This window comes from Drosophila mauritiana, chromosome 2L, assembly GCF_004382145.1.
Source record: "Drosophila mauritiana strain mau12 chromosome 2L, ASM438214v1, whole genome shotgun sequence".
Taxonomy (NCBI): Eukaryota; Metazoa; Arthropoda; class Insecta; order Diptera; family Drosophilidae; genus Drosophila; species Drosophila mauritiana.
In genome coordinates, this window is record NC_046667.1 from 11,309,663 (window position 1) to 11,324,657 (window position 14,995).

The 14,995-nt window shown below is 41.0% G+C and overlaps 1 protein-coding gene across 1 annotated transcript in view; it reads left to right on the top strand.

The window, feature by feature from the left end:
* The first annotated feature begins 12,212 nt into the window (after window positions 1–12,212).
* The window catches only part of LOC117144944, a 43,260-nt gene continuing 40,477 nt past the window's right edge, over window positions 12,213–14,995 (top strand). Inside the window, exon 1 of the mRNA XM_033310401.1 lies at window positions 12,213–13,439. The gene's annotated coding sequence lies outside the window, so the exon portion shown is untranslated. The remainder of the gene's footprint in view (window positions 13,440–14,995) is intronic.

The following is a 14,995-nucleotide window of genomic DNA, read 5'->3' on the forward strand; positions in this document are numbered from 1 at the left end:
ATAAAGCACTCAGATTCACATCGCATTCGCATTCGCACCGAGACCCACATTCACACTCGCATTCGCACTCATTCAGGGAAGCACTTCAAAGGCATTCACAGTGTGTTTGGCATACTTTTGTGGGAAATCAACTCGGGCCAGTCGGGCGGCGACAGAAGTTTTTGTACGTCTGAGTCCCGTCGACTGAGTGACAGGTCGGCGGGTCATCGAACCCGGACCTGCAAACTAATTACAAACCGATTCCGTACTGCAACCGCAAAAGCCGCAAAAAAAATACATCAATCTTTGGCATGCTTCATTATGCATTTGGAATTTTTCTGTGAAATTGGTGACAAAATTTATGAATTGTGCTCTTGAAGCTGCCAAAGCTGGTTTCTATAATATGCAAAAGTTGTATTTCCTACACTTAACTGAATTTGCTAAAAAAAAGTGTAATCTTTCGAAAGAACGTGTTACATATATTTTAAAAGATTAAAGCTAGCCTCCATTATTACTTATTAAGAAAAAAAATTTTAAATATAGTTTAAATAATAATTTGTTAAAAAAAACAATGTTAGCTCAGCAAAGACCATGACAAGACTTGTATCAATATACTTAGAATTTGTGAGCTACCCACTTTCGTCATACCATGTTCGATGACTTACTTAAATCGGCTAAATAGCTGGAAAACTATTTTATATCTATAGACATTATCGCCATAGCATGCAAATTTCTTAGCGCCAGCTCAGTCCTATTTTTGAGCGAATGTTAGTCCGGAAAATGCACCAGCCGAAGGTCCTCGGGTGACAATTCGCGTCTCACAGCTGTTGGCACTCTGGTAACTACATTTACCCCCGGTCTACATCCACTAGCTCGATCTCCCGGGGACCAGGACCAGGACCAGAACCAAGACCTGACCCCTTTTGAGGCACATACGGTTAATGAAATTGTGCACTCAATCGAGCGTAATGCCGAGCGAAAGTCAGCAGAAATCGAGGCAGTCGCCGATATGCAATGCTTCCCGATGATGAGGTTCCTCTTTCCAGAGTTGGGGATGCCGATGCGGATGGGGAGGATGGGGATGCATTTTGCAGCTGCCAATCCCCACCTGGCTGGCTACAAAAATTAACATCAACGACACTAAACTGCTATCGCTGGCAGCATAAAGCTTGGCAATGTGTGTTTGCAGTCGAGTTTGAGAGGGATTCTGTAGGTTGTGCGAACAAATAGTAAAAAAAAAGGACATAAAATGTTGTCTGGGCCATAAGCGAACCGCAGCTGAATCCTCGGTGCCCAGGTCCAATGTGATTTTGGATATTTAGCGTATTAGGTAAATGGCTCGCGTTTTTTACTTGCCGCATCCGTTGCAAGTTGGCTTTGTGCAGTGCTTCAACATTCCCAGGATGTCGTGCTGTTTCGCCTCCCACTCAGCTATTATTACTTTTTTCCTTTTTCTGGCTCCTCTTAAATGGCATTTTGAATTTTAACGACCATAACTGCAAGCTTATCTTAAATGCTCTTTTATGGCTAAATTTATGTTTGGCCCGGTGAGCTGGCTTCTTTTCAGAGCAGTCAGTGCCTCTCCAATGCTGCCAACTTAAGATGATGAGTTTCAATTACCCTTACGTATAGGAGTATTTTGTACGAGTATACGAACCGGCTGCATTCAGACAATTTTCCATATACAAGTGGGCTCTGGAGCACCGCCGTCTGAGTTATGATTTTTCCAACTTCTTAGATTAGCTGGCATAAATATTGAGGCAAGTGCTGTGATGCCGATAAATCGCATAGCATAATTTATCTAACCATAATTTACCATAGACATACGTATACATATCCAAGGGAGAGCCAACTGCTAGCTTGTAGCAATTTTTCAGCTATCCTGGTGCCGCCATTTGTTTACCTTCCGGGCAATTGTCCCCGCACTCGGTTCCCTTGGTGTATGAAAAATGACACTGCCAATGTCTATTATTAACACAAATGTATTTTGCCCCAGTCAACGGGCGAGTGTCCCCATTTATCGCACATGCTAAACGGCACTCGTGGGAACTATCTAGTAGGACATTTATCTAACACACCAGCCATATCTCTATGTGTATCTGTATCTACACCAGGCCCAAAGGGCCATGACTCTTTCGCTGTTTGATCGGCACATGTAACTGTCATCGCTCTGCTGCCTAATTAATTACGGAACAGCTAGAACGTTATGTTTGTTTAGGCCGACAAGCCGTATTAGCAATTATTATTGAACTGTATTATTTGTTTTGCCATTTCCGGCACAAAAAACCAAAAATCTCTCCCAGCGGTCCATTTAAAGCGATTTGTGGCCCACTACGTCGATTTGTGGCGCGTGCCCGCAATTTTCCATAATTCACTTTAGTAGCTCGCACAATGGCAGGACATTTCCCAAACATGACGTTCATATACGAACTTTTCAATTAAATTCATTACACCTTCTTCCGCCGCCTGGTGCTCTTTCCTGTCGCTTAATTTCCCAGCAAACACTAAGTCATTTCCGGCCAAACGGCCTAGCCATTACCTTGATTATCATCTCAAGTTCGAGCCGGTCATGGAAATTCTTTTTCCCACTCCGCATGGGGCACGTTTTCCCGTTTGTTTACCTGGGTTTGAGGTGGCCAGGTTTTGAAGCACTGGGCCAGAGTAAATTACAGTTGGAGCTGGCATTGGATATCGACCAGTGTACATCCTGTTTTTGACCATCTTAGAAGCTTTACTAATTTAAATATTCTACAAAAATGTAAGAAAAGAATTTATCCCACAGCCAAGAATATGAGAATAGCTCCGTCGATATATATCAGATTTTCGCATAACAAAAAACTGTGGAAAAGATTTTAGCCAGTCAAGCTCTTGTCAAGTTTTACGTTTCCCCGAAACCACATCCCTTTGCAACTTCTTTCTACATGAAAAATAAAAATATCCTGGATTTTTTCGCTCACTTTTTTTTGTGACTTGCACGCGCCAAAACAAAAGTTGACAAACCAGCGAGACATCGAGGCCAAAAGGTAACATTCGCGCAGGACTCGCAGGAAGCGGGCTGAAAGCGGAGCCACCTGCTCCTGGTTGTAGGTCCTTTTGTGGATGCCGCAGCTCGTGCTGCGCCCAGTGAATTATTTTTCACGTAAATTGGGTGTGTTTTCTATTATTGCCCCAGACTTCCGGCGTGACACAGCGCCTGTCAGCATGGCAGCAAAGCCACTTGTTTCAAGTCGTTTAAGTTATTTTAAATTTGAAACGTTGCTCGTTTCGGACAATGCCGTCACTTGATATAAAATATTTTCAGCATTTTTTCACTCCAATTTTGCGCTTTCACTGACATTATTTTGTGCCTTCTCTTACCCAACTGACGACCGCCGGGTCCGGCCAAAAAAAATGACAACTCAGCCAGAAAGTGACCAACGCAATCCCATCCAGATGGATTTTTGGGCAACCGAGCAGGAACTGAGGCGAATGCCGTAAGAAGTGGAGGAAATTAAACTCATTGTCGACAACCTCTTGAGGTTTCTGGCTTATAAAAATGTATATATTCGATTAAAAGCTGATCTATTCAATGTTGAACTTAACCTGAGAATAAGAATAAGAAATGTGTAGAGTATTTATTTATAAATATTTATTGGGTAAAAGGAAATGTATCGTTTGTCTGCATGTGTAAATTCTGCATGTTAGCTATTATTTATTGTATTACTTATTGTTATGTGAACAATTATTTGCATTGATGTGAGTTAAGCCTCTTACCATGTTTTAATAATAATTCCAAATCGCACTTTTGGGCGGTTGATTTTATGTAATGTTTCTTATTACATTTCACAAATACATGTCATTTGAATTTTATATTTATCAAAGGAAAGAAGTTTAAATCAAGGCTTTTCAGGTTTCACACATTAAACAGAACTTGTTAATCCCCATCTTAAGTCAGTGGCATACAATATTAATCCTGCCCGCTCCATTTTCCCCATCTCTGCAGAGTGGTAATTAAAAAATATTTGTAGCCTACTTAGCGGGGCTGGGGAAAATTGCACTTTGTCAATTGCTCTCACCTAATCAATTATGTATTGCTCAGCTCTTTTAATTATCCCAAACCCACGCTGAGCAATCCACAATCAATTTGGCCTGTCACACCCGACAATTCACATAACTCGCCCCGATAAAGAAGCAAACTGTGAGCATTTCGTAGCCAATTGATGGTTGGCATTGGTAACTGATCCAATGGATCCATGGAAGGAGATTGGGGGTCCCTTAGCCTCACATAATCCCCGGAGCTCGACATTGCCGTGGCATTTTGTTTAGAAACTTTTAATTAGTGTTGCGAAAGTTTTTCAATTAACACCACCTGCACAACTATTTATTCTGGCCGCCTTTCGTGGGGCATACAGCTTCCAGCTACTAGCTTCTTCGAAACATTCGCCCTCATTGTTGTTTGTGTCCTGGCTGTCGACTGTAAATTATAAAAATATTTTTGCACTTGTTTGTTGCTGGATTGTTGCTCCTGTTGTTGCTCATTGAGCACCGACTACCTTGCACCTTGAACAGCTCAGAATAATTCAGTACATGGCTCCCCCGACAGCCCATTCATTCAGTTTTCAGCAATAAAATAAATATAAAAACGAAAAGAAAATAAAAGAAAGGAAAGGGAAAGGAAAGGGAAAGTGAGGGAATGAAAGGAAATTGTGGGCAGCCGATTTTATGGAATGTTTTCTAATTGAATTTCACTCGATCGTAATTTAATATAAATTGCGCAAGTTTTGACAGCCAACACAGTTGGCAAACAACGCGTACTTCTTGTTTTCCAATATTAATTAGCCTGGCCGAAAGGAAAACTGATGTTGCTGATTCTCTGACATCTGAAGTGCCAGTAAAAATGAAATTTACTAATGGATATGAAAATGGTAATGGGAAAGGAAATTGTAATGGAAATGGAATGGTATTGTGGTATTGAACAACTTCTGGAGACCTGAGCCAAGGATCGTGCCATTAACCTCGAAATGACAAGCAATTATGACAATTTTTGAAAATTATAAACACGGCATAAGGTCACTGCAAATTAACTGAAATGGGGTTCTAAAGTATGAAAGTTGTGAAAAATTAACCAGGTGTCAGATGTATAGAAATAATTTATAAATAAAGTCTTGCTACTTCGTTTGATTTTTCCTGGCAGTCACACAGAGACTTATTAAGGAAGAGCATTAAATATTTTGTATATAAACCAATATAAAGGTTTCTGTAGCATCATTTCCTGCATTGGTATGAATTTTCAATCAATCATTAATCTCAAGCTGTGGCAGTGCCCTGCTTCAAGGGAACTTAATGTCAAATTAAACCGATATGTGTGCTCATTGGAAAAGTTGGTTTTCCACCCACTTCCACAGCGGAAAAATGCGAAATTATCGATTTCTCTGGATTATTATACAAAGCTGGCTGGCCCAGCGAATTGCCAACTTAATGAAATATCTGCTTATGCGAATTCGCTTGTTGTTGACACATAAACAAGCCGAAGACATCAATAATAAAGGCTATTTGGCCGCAAATAGAGGCCAGAGATGAAGTCATTGAACCGATGACGACGCAACTTCCTAGTCAAACAAAGGCGAAAGGAGACCGCGCATGCGGATTAATAATAATAATAATAATAAATATTAAATGCCATTACAGCTGCTTGGGATTTATCTCAATGAAATTATCTAAACGACGTAATCTGGTATTCAATTGCGTGTCCGCAGACCGAATAAAGATGCGCCGCCCGGACGAACTAATCCGAGTCCGAGAAAAGAATCCCGGAAAGTATTCCGGAGTTCACGTGGAGCGTTGAGGGTTGAGCATTGTGCCGAGCACAAACTGTTTAGAAAAGCTTTATTTATGCGCAGACATAAATTTAATGCTAACAAGCAGCGAGAACAGACGCGCCACGCCCGCCAAAGGTGCAAGTGAAATTTATTTGGCTGATTTTCCCTCCGTCGCACTTGACGAAACAGCGCAAAATAGTTGCACTTGCTGCGAAAGCTGCTGATGCTGCTGCATCTGGAAGATGCGTCGGGGGTATAAAATTAAATTTCAACTTTTAACGAATATTTACGTGTTGCCAGATAAAAGTGGCATAAAAACTTTTCCGCAAAGTGCGAAATAGTTGCCCCAAAGAATGGCCCCGGCCCTTAACAACTCAACCCTCGACCCGGCGAAAAAATGCAAGTGTTAAGTGTGAATTATGGTGCAGCATGTGGAATGCATGGAAGGTGCTTAAAGAACAATGCAATCCATTTCGATGGCGCACACGTAGCCGAGCGAAACAATTCCGGGGATCCTTAAGAATTTATTAAATGTTATATATTTATATATATCGATTAAGAGCCTCGAGATGCGGAGCAGTGCAAAAGGCATAAAGTAGCTGCCCACTTAAGTACACCTATCCACTATATCACATACGCTGTGAATGGCCATTTTCTATAATAAATTATAAATATACAACATTTAATTTCTGTGCTCTAAAAAATCGTATTCGCCTATTACACTATAACTACTCTAAAAAAAAGAGAGGTTTCAAACAAAATAACTATCACTTGAAAAAGTGCTACATACATTTGACATTGCATTTTGCATATTAATATTTTATGTATATTATTGATTATTATCATCAGTTATTTTACATAACCGAAATGCGAAATTGCCGGAGCATAAAGTACAATTTTTATGCATGCTTAGTTCAACTTAATAATCACACATTAGTTCAGCTTACTCAAAGCCGTAAAGTGCAGTTCGCAATAGCACTACAAAATGTAATTTAAATTCTGTTTATATTTCCCCCAAATGCGAGCAGTACTTTTGTTTTAATTGTTTGTAAGCGAAATATTTCGAATATTATATTTTCTGTCAAAGGGTTTCGAGCCCCAGCCATTCTCATAGACGATGCAAATAAATTTCGAATTTGTGACAAATTGTTTTCCAAGACAACTGAAATTACGCAACTAAAGGGGGGAATGCACAGGAGTGGGATTCCCCCTATCACATATACATTTACGTGAGTCCTTAGGGAAGAGGTCCTAGTATGTATGTATTGGTTGGGAATGCCCAGGACTACAGTTTTTGTATGACTGCTGAATTTTTCAATTTTCTTGGCAACCAGCACAATTGCAATTTGTTTTGCATACACACATACACACACAGAGTGAAGTGCCGATGCAGATGCAAGATACAAAATGCAAGAAACCATTGTAGAGTGCAAGGCAATTAACCTTGCTGTCTTTTTGGCAGTTGTGGCACACTTGTGAACATCTTCAGATTATATCTCCGCACGAGTGTGTGTGCCTAATACATCAGTGAGTCGTTGAGGTTGCTCGGCCACTTCAGGTGCTGTAAGTTTTTAACCAACTCAAAGTCTCAATGGGCCGCAATTAGCTCGAGCTCCCTGCATTTAACTGAGCTATTTAGCCCGACATTTATTCTTTTCGGCTGGAGGACTGCTAATTGCGCTCTTCAGCTTCCGTTTTGAGTTGCTGCACTAGCTCAAGTCTGGCTGGCTGAAGTCCCAAATGCATGCTCATCTCGAGGCTTCTTCTAAATGATTCACTTTATGACCTGCACGGTGCTCAAAAGTGGGCAAATTGCAATTGCCTTTGCAGTGCGACTGCCTCTTTAATTGCCCGAATTTCCACATTAAATTGAGTTATAGCACCACCACCTTGCCCCGCATCCAAAAACTTGGCCCAAAACCAGGGGGTTGCATTGACATTTCCATTACCATCCAGGACTCGTGCATTTGTTATGCAATCCGTGCCAAAACAGAACCGGCGGAGCGAACATTTTTCCCATTTGGCAGGCAGAGCAGCCAGACAAATCCCAGCCTGACAACGCAGCGCATTTTAAGTATTAATTTGAGCAAATCTTCGATAAGCCGAAGCGAACGACTAAGGAATGCTCTCATCGAATAGGGATGACATTGAAATTCATGTTAATGTTGTTGAAAAACCTATATAATCAGATCTATACCTATTCGCAATATCAGTTTAACACCAAATGTTTGAAAAATTACCAAATATTAATAGTTATTATAAACCATCAAACAAATGTTTAAATTAAAGAATAATTTTGAAATACTTTAAAGAATGTATAGTTATTGTTTTATTTTTCTTATAAGACTGTAATATCCAGTTCCCTTTTATAGAATGAAGTCATGGCGATTACTAAGGGAAAACCCTATGCTGCAATATTCCAAGAGACCCTTAACACCTGCCCAACGGAGGTGCTAACCCTTCAACTGGGAAATTGATATGGCCACCGATTGATAGCATTTTTATATGCCTGTAGGGTACATACAAAGTTTCGGTAATAGAAATTGGCCCACTGGTGCCGGGAAATCGAAACAAAAGCTGCAAATACCGACTGGGAAAGGCACAAAACGAGCCAACTGCATCACGAGGCTTTGGGCCATGGCTCGATGCCAATAGCCATTCTCATAAATGTGTGTCTGTCTCAGTACTCAGCCTGTTTCAGCTGTATATGTGTTCGAGTACTGCCCCCTATTCGAAATGCAAAAAAAAAGTAGTGGGCAAAAATGTAGATTTCCAGGAAATTGTGGGGCGTAAAATATTTTGCACAAAAGTTGTACAACAATAGCATTAACAAGGCGAACAGAAGTGAAACAGAAAAGCTGGAGCGTGTTGGCAAATATTTGAACAAATATTTGGAGTGCATCGAACGCTCGAATGCGTCGAAAACAATCGCCAACTATTTCCCATATCCGTTTCCCTGTCTGTTCATTTTTTTAAAATTTTTTCAATTTATCCCGCTCTATTTTAAGGTGTGCCAACACTTTTCATTGGCTTTAAGGTCAACTATTTGGCGTCTTAATTAGAGGGGGTCATAATTACAGACAGCCGTCCAACTTGATGGGCCACAACGCCCACAAAGGTCGGCGGTACTTGGCCGAAACTCAAAGAAGCTGTCGGCTTTGTCAACTTCCTTGACAGTGCGGCCACGTGCGACACGCTCTAGGCGGAAATTAAAATTCTGGCTACGTTTCAAAGGCAACGGCAACAAAAGCAAAGACAAAGGCAGAGAGCAAAGGGCATCTAATAAACTTTCGCGCTCAGGCTATGAATTTTCGTAAGCCAAGTTGGCCTCTTGATTCCACGAGTCCTCCGTTTTCCACCAACATTGGGGCACGCGCTCATCGGTCTAGACACAAATCAAAGAACTACGTCTCGCACACCAATCAATGTTCGTCCTTCGCCGAGTGAGTACTGTAGAAAACTCCTAGGACTGCCTCAAAATTGCATGGCCAAACTTTGAGGCTTCTATTAACGGGTTGTTATGTCCTCTAATATAGTGTTATTATTTTTAGATCTAAGTCTAGAATCAATAAAGGATTTGTTTAGCCTATGAAAAGTATCAGGTTACTGTAGTACTTACAAACTAAGTAAAGCTAATCGGAAATGACTTCTCAAACGACTATATCCATTTGTTGGAGTGCAAACTCTAGAAGAGATTGCTTTGCATGCAGCTGCTGCCACTTCTTCAATTAAGCCAAGGAAAGTTCGTTTATTGACCGAACCTGAGCTGGGGACAATTGTAACAGTTTATCCAAGTAAATAAACGGCTAAGAGCGGGTTAATGAACGGCCAACAGCGAGGGGTAAATGCAATTCAGTTCGCAGTTGGATTATTTATTTGTTCTTTGCCGGGTATTTAATGGAATAATATTGTTAAAAAGCTGCCGGCGAAAGAGCTTTGAAACATTTAATTAATTTTTAAAGCTGTACATTTAAGTTAGATGGCTTACAAAAATAGAGGAATAAAATACGAAATTAAAACTTGTTGAATGGCTTTCAAATTCCCATTGAAATTTTTTGATGATTTTTTTTACTACTCGAGGAACAACTTGTTTTAAAATTTAAAGATATATAAATTTGAAATAAATAGATGACGATTACCCCGATTTTAAAAAGGAATCTTAAAGAAATATACTTTGATTTATTGAGGTGATTCACGTAAGACTAACTTACTTCCAATCTGGGCGTTGACAGTGCAAGTAACGCATTTCACTACCCCTATCCTTTCGTCCTTCGTTCTATCTGTAAAACAAAGGAGCTTTTAACAAGTCGTCCTGCCAAAGACCCAATGTGTGTGTGCGTGTGAGTCGAAGTAACCTTTGGCCGATTAAACATAAATCCCTATAAAGCAACAAAGTAAAAATTGCCAACGAGCCAAGTAAAAACTTTGGCAAAGTGTTCAACATCTTGGAGCTTCGCTGCTTCCGCGCTTTCCACGCTCGATGGCAAGGACGTTCAGCTGGCTGATGGGTGGATGGCGAATGGTGGGTGGCGGCTTGGCGGAGGCCTTTGAAGCCCTGTTAATGCAAAGACGGCGGGGGCCAAACGGGGCGACTGAGTAATTTATATGCCAGGCACAAGATCATCGCTGTTAGGGCATTAAAAACTTAAATAGTTTTAATGCGACACAAACTATGCGCGAGTGGAGCCGAGAACACGGCGAACAAGCCGCACCACTCCGCGCCCAAGGTGCGTATACTTAACGCAGCCTTAATTATTGTACTTCCCGACAAAGGAGCATTTTCGCGAAGGAGGACAAAGATTGTAAGCCAACATTCATAATGTGCAATGGCTCGTTTACTCGGCAAGAGGACAATCTTGTCCTTGATGCCGGGCCAATGTAAATTTAAATAAAAATGCAGATGAAATCGGAGATACAAACTCAGCTACAAGCTGCCTACGGAATTGATTTGAATGACCAAGGAGGAAGGAGCACGCAAAGCAGAGAAAGCCCCGAAGAATAACAATAAACATTTCTATCTGCTTCATTGGTTATTTACTCATTTCGATAGAAGGAGAGGCATCAAACAAGAAAAACAGCGTAAAACGAAAAATTCCCATCTCTGGTTTTATTTCTATTTTATTTCCAGTTTTGAAATCGCGAAAAGGACTTCGCTTGATGGCATCGAAACTAAAGCAGCCAAATAAGCAACCGCAGGGCAGGGTCTGCTGATTTTCTTCTGTTTTTTCCTTTTTCATACATATATACATATATATATAAATATATATATGTTTTGTTGAAGACAGAAGCTGCTTATAAAGCAATATACAATTCGGGCAGCCAGGCAACAACAATCGAAGCGAATCGATATTTTTCGCTGCTGGCTTTCGCCAACCGCCCACTCCTCTTTTTTCCACCAAGACTTCTTCTTGGCTTCGGTTCTGGCCAAAATGGATTTTCGGCACCTCCGCAGGGACCCGCTTCGCTCGGTGTCACGGGTATTTGGGCGGGGCCGTGAGTGGGCGGTGGGGAAATGCACTGGCAACTGAAGCCTCCGATTCCGGCCACATATCCCGCCGGCTGAGGACTTCAGCTTGGGAGTTTTCACGCCTGAGTCCGTGGTGAAGTTTTTCTACCCGCTCGGTCAGTCAGCTGCTAGTGTTGAGGTTGGCTTTTCTGGCTGTGGGCTTTGCATTTCCAGAGTGGCGCCGACTCCCTCAACGAGTGCTCTGTTATACCAACTTTGATACTAGGAGAGCATCCCATAGGGGGAAATTATCTGGGAACAGTTTGTGTTGGTGCTCTTATACTGAGAAGAGCCAGAAATAAAATAGCACGGGATATTGTTCACCAGGAAATTGGGCAATAATATCACAAACAATAACTATAATAATGTTTTATAACTTAAAAATATATGATGGGCGTAAAATAAAATTTAAAAAGTTCAATTGAAATTAAAAAAATTATAATCAAAAAATAAACCAATATGGTTGCGAAAAAAAGGTATTCTAATCGTTTAAAATATTATTTTTTTTATTATTTTATTTTTTTATTATTTTTTTATTAAAATATATTTTATTATAGTATTTTCTTTAATCTCTTCATAACTTCTCAATCCTGGTTGCTTCCGTATAAAACGAATATATCCTTTTTTACTTTAATTCATCTACTTTATATGAATTATACAATTTTAAGTGCATTTTTATCGTGTTGTATTTATTAATTATCTTTTTTAATTGTCATATCAATTGGTAAAAGTATGCAATTGACAAGTCCCGTTGATTTGGATTTTAATAGGCGTATAAATCACATTGAAAATATAAATAAGGTAGCTGAGAGACCGGTGAAAGTGGTGGGCGACTTTCCCTTGCGGCTCTTTCTCTTCTACACAATCTCTCGCTCTCTCGGGAGAGAGCGTGTATAACAGTTTGTTTGCCGAGTGAAGAACGAGGCACGAGGACGCGGCCGAGAGAGAAGGCCGAACTCCGCCTGGTTTCCACTTGGCGGAGGCGTCTGCCTGCCTGGAAATCCGTCGAGCGTTGCGGGCGCAGCAGTTGAAAAGCGTACGCCGTGAGCGACAGACACGCCGCAGTCGATCCGTTCGAGTCCGTTCCGCTCCGTTCTTTCCGCTCCGAACCGGACGGATCCGTAACCCCACCCGTGGAGCACTCCGCCGGAATTAAAGCTGCCAAGAGGCAAAGGGCCTGACCAGGCGGTCAACTAATCCGTAGTTAACTCAACTAACCCGCAGTTAACTCCTTGGTGCCTGGGTTTCCCTGTTTCTGTGCGCGTGTGTGTGTGTCTGTGTACAGTGGCAAGTGGAAAGAGGCAAGAGTTGGGAGGGGGGCAGCACTACGTGTCGCCATAAGAATTTTCCGAGTGCGCCGGGTAACGCGAGACGGGAAATTCGGAAAACAACCTGAAATCCATTTGCCGCAATTTGAGAAACCAGCGACAACAACATGTGTAAACGCTAACGAGCGCGAAAACGCGAACATTTTGATTGATTTTTGATTGACATGCCACTCAGCGCATGCCACCCACCTCGAAAAGTGACAAAAAAGAAAAATAACAGAGGGGGGCAGAGATAAAATAAAACAAACAACAAACTTGAGGAGCACTCGCTCCAACATGTATTCACTACAAAATCAAACAAAATATTAAAACGTTGTAAGCGATTTCGGGTCTAAAAAATAATTGCCCCAAGGGCTGTCAGCGAAAGTGTCAGCGCAAACAGCAAAAAATACATATATTTTCTACAAACAAAATGCAATCAAATCAAGGCCCATAAAAACCGAACAAGGAAAAACCAAGTTGGGCAAAAAATCAAACAAAGTAATAATAAAAATCCACAGCATCAGGCGGCTAATCAACTGCCATATATATTTATATAAAAAAAACGCTGAGTTTGGCAACTGTTTTTCTGGCTTCTCGGTTGGATTTCCTACTCCCTTGCTGTGTCAGTGTAGTGGTGTATTTTATTTGTATATATATATTTCATGTATATTTGTGCCTGGCTATGAAAAAAGGATAAAATATGCCGACATTGATTTTCTCCTGCGACAACAACAGCACCACCACCACCATCATCATCGGCTGAACAACAAAAGCAACATCCTTAATAAGAATCAAGGCGAAAAAGTTGCAGGATTCGACGAGGGCAAAGTTTTTCGGACATTTTCGGTATGTTGTTTCTAATTTCTGCACTGTTTTAGTTATTCCGCTTGTTGTACATAAAACTCAACAATATTGCTGTCAAAGTTCTGACAGTTTGAACTTTTTATATGCTCGAACTCATTCTCATCCTATCCCGCATTACGATTTTGGGTTCGAAGGAGCCAAATTCGATATTTGTTATGCGCAAAGTTGCTTGTATAATTCGGTTAAATGCTTGTAAATAAACAAAAGAGCTTGATTTAAAAGAGTTGGCCACGTGAAGTTGGGCATTGTGAGGATTGGCTTCATTGGGGGATTGGCAATGAAGTTCACCAGAGTTTGGACTTATAAAAGAGTTCCTACAACTTTGGACAGGAGCTCAAAATAATTGAATGGCCAGTATTTGTTTGCAGATACAACCCTTTTGCGTTGTTATCCTTCGGCTCTTGTCATTAATTTGTACAACATTCAATTAAGCTCGTGTAAATTACGGCTGTCAAATGGCTTGCGAACCAGATAAAGCCCCTTTGATAAGGTCATTTAATTGCCAAACACACAAAGTGCCCTGAAGAAAACCTTGCTGATATTTAAAATGTTTGTGCTGTGGCTTTGATAAATTTCAAAAAGGGAAAGGTGCACGAACCACAACAAAGGACCTCGCCATGCCCCCATTTCTAACCACCTCCCCATCAGCTCGAAATTTGAACCTTTTTTGAGGCAATCGTGGGGTTAAACTGCAAGTATTTCGAAGCCCACTGAAAGACGTGTGTTTGCCTCGAAATGAAATGGAAAAGAAGGAAATGCCGAAGGCAGTGCCTTGCCTTTTCCACGCTGACGGCGTGCAAATGAGAAAATTCATTATTTAACATTAATTAGGGCTTATTATGCACATTATCAACACAGTGAAGCGAACACGCACACACGTATGCTAACCGCATTAAATGTCAGTCAAAGACTTGACTAAGTAAACACAGGCGAATGTAACTTCACTGTGTGTGTGATTCTGTGGACAACTATCAACCACAGCAAGCCTCACACACACACAAACACAGGCTCACGGGCACACAGCACAGGTGAAAGTTTTACTTTCCACTGAGCCCCCCGCCGAAACACCCAAAAGGAAAGTCAGGTTCATAATTCAACGCCCATCAGTGGAAAGCGGAGGGGTATGCGCGGTGGGGGTGGCCAGCAAGGAGCAAACAGGAAGCGAAGCGGCAACGAAAAAATACAGGCAACTTATGGAAAATTTCTCGGCTTCAGCTAGACTAAATGCTACCCAGCTATTGCACTTTTGACTAAAAGTAAAATGAAATTAAGCTATGCGTTTGAGGGAAAATGGTATTCTTTAAAATGTTTTTATGTTAAATTTTGTAGTAAATCTGTTAAAATATTTTAAAATTCTAAACCTATTTGTGCGCCCAATTTTTCGTGCATCTATAAACACCACTGCACGCTGATTTCCTGGCCCAATATGCCCAACACGATGGCTTTCACCATCTGCTGGGCGGGGAGGGAGTGTAAATTATTCAGTAAATTGTTAAGTAAATAACACGAAGGGCGCACGTTAAAAAGCAACCGAAAGA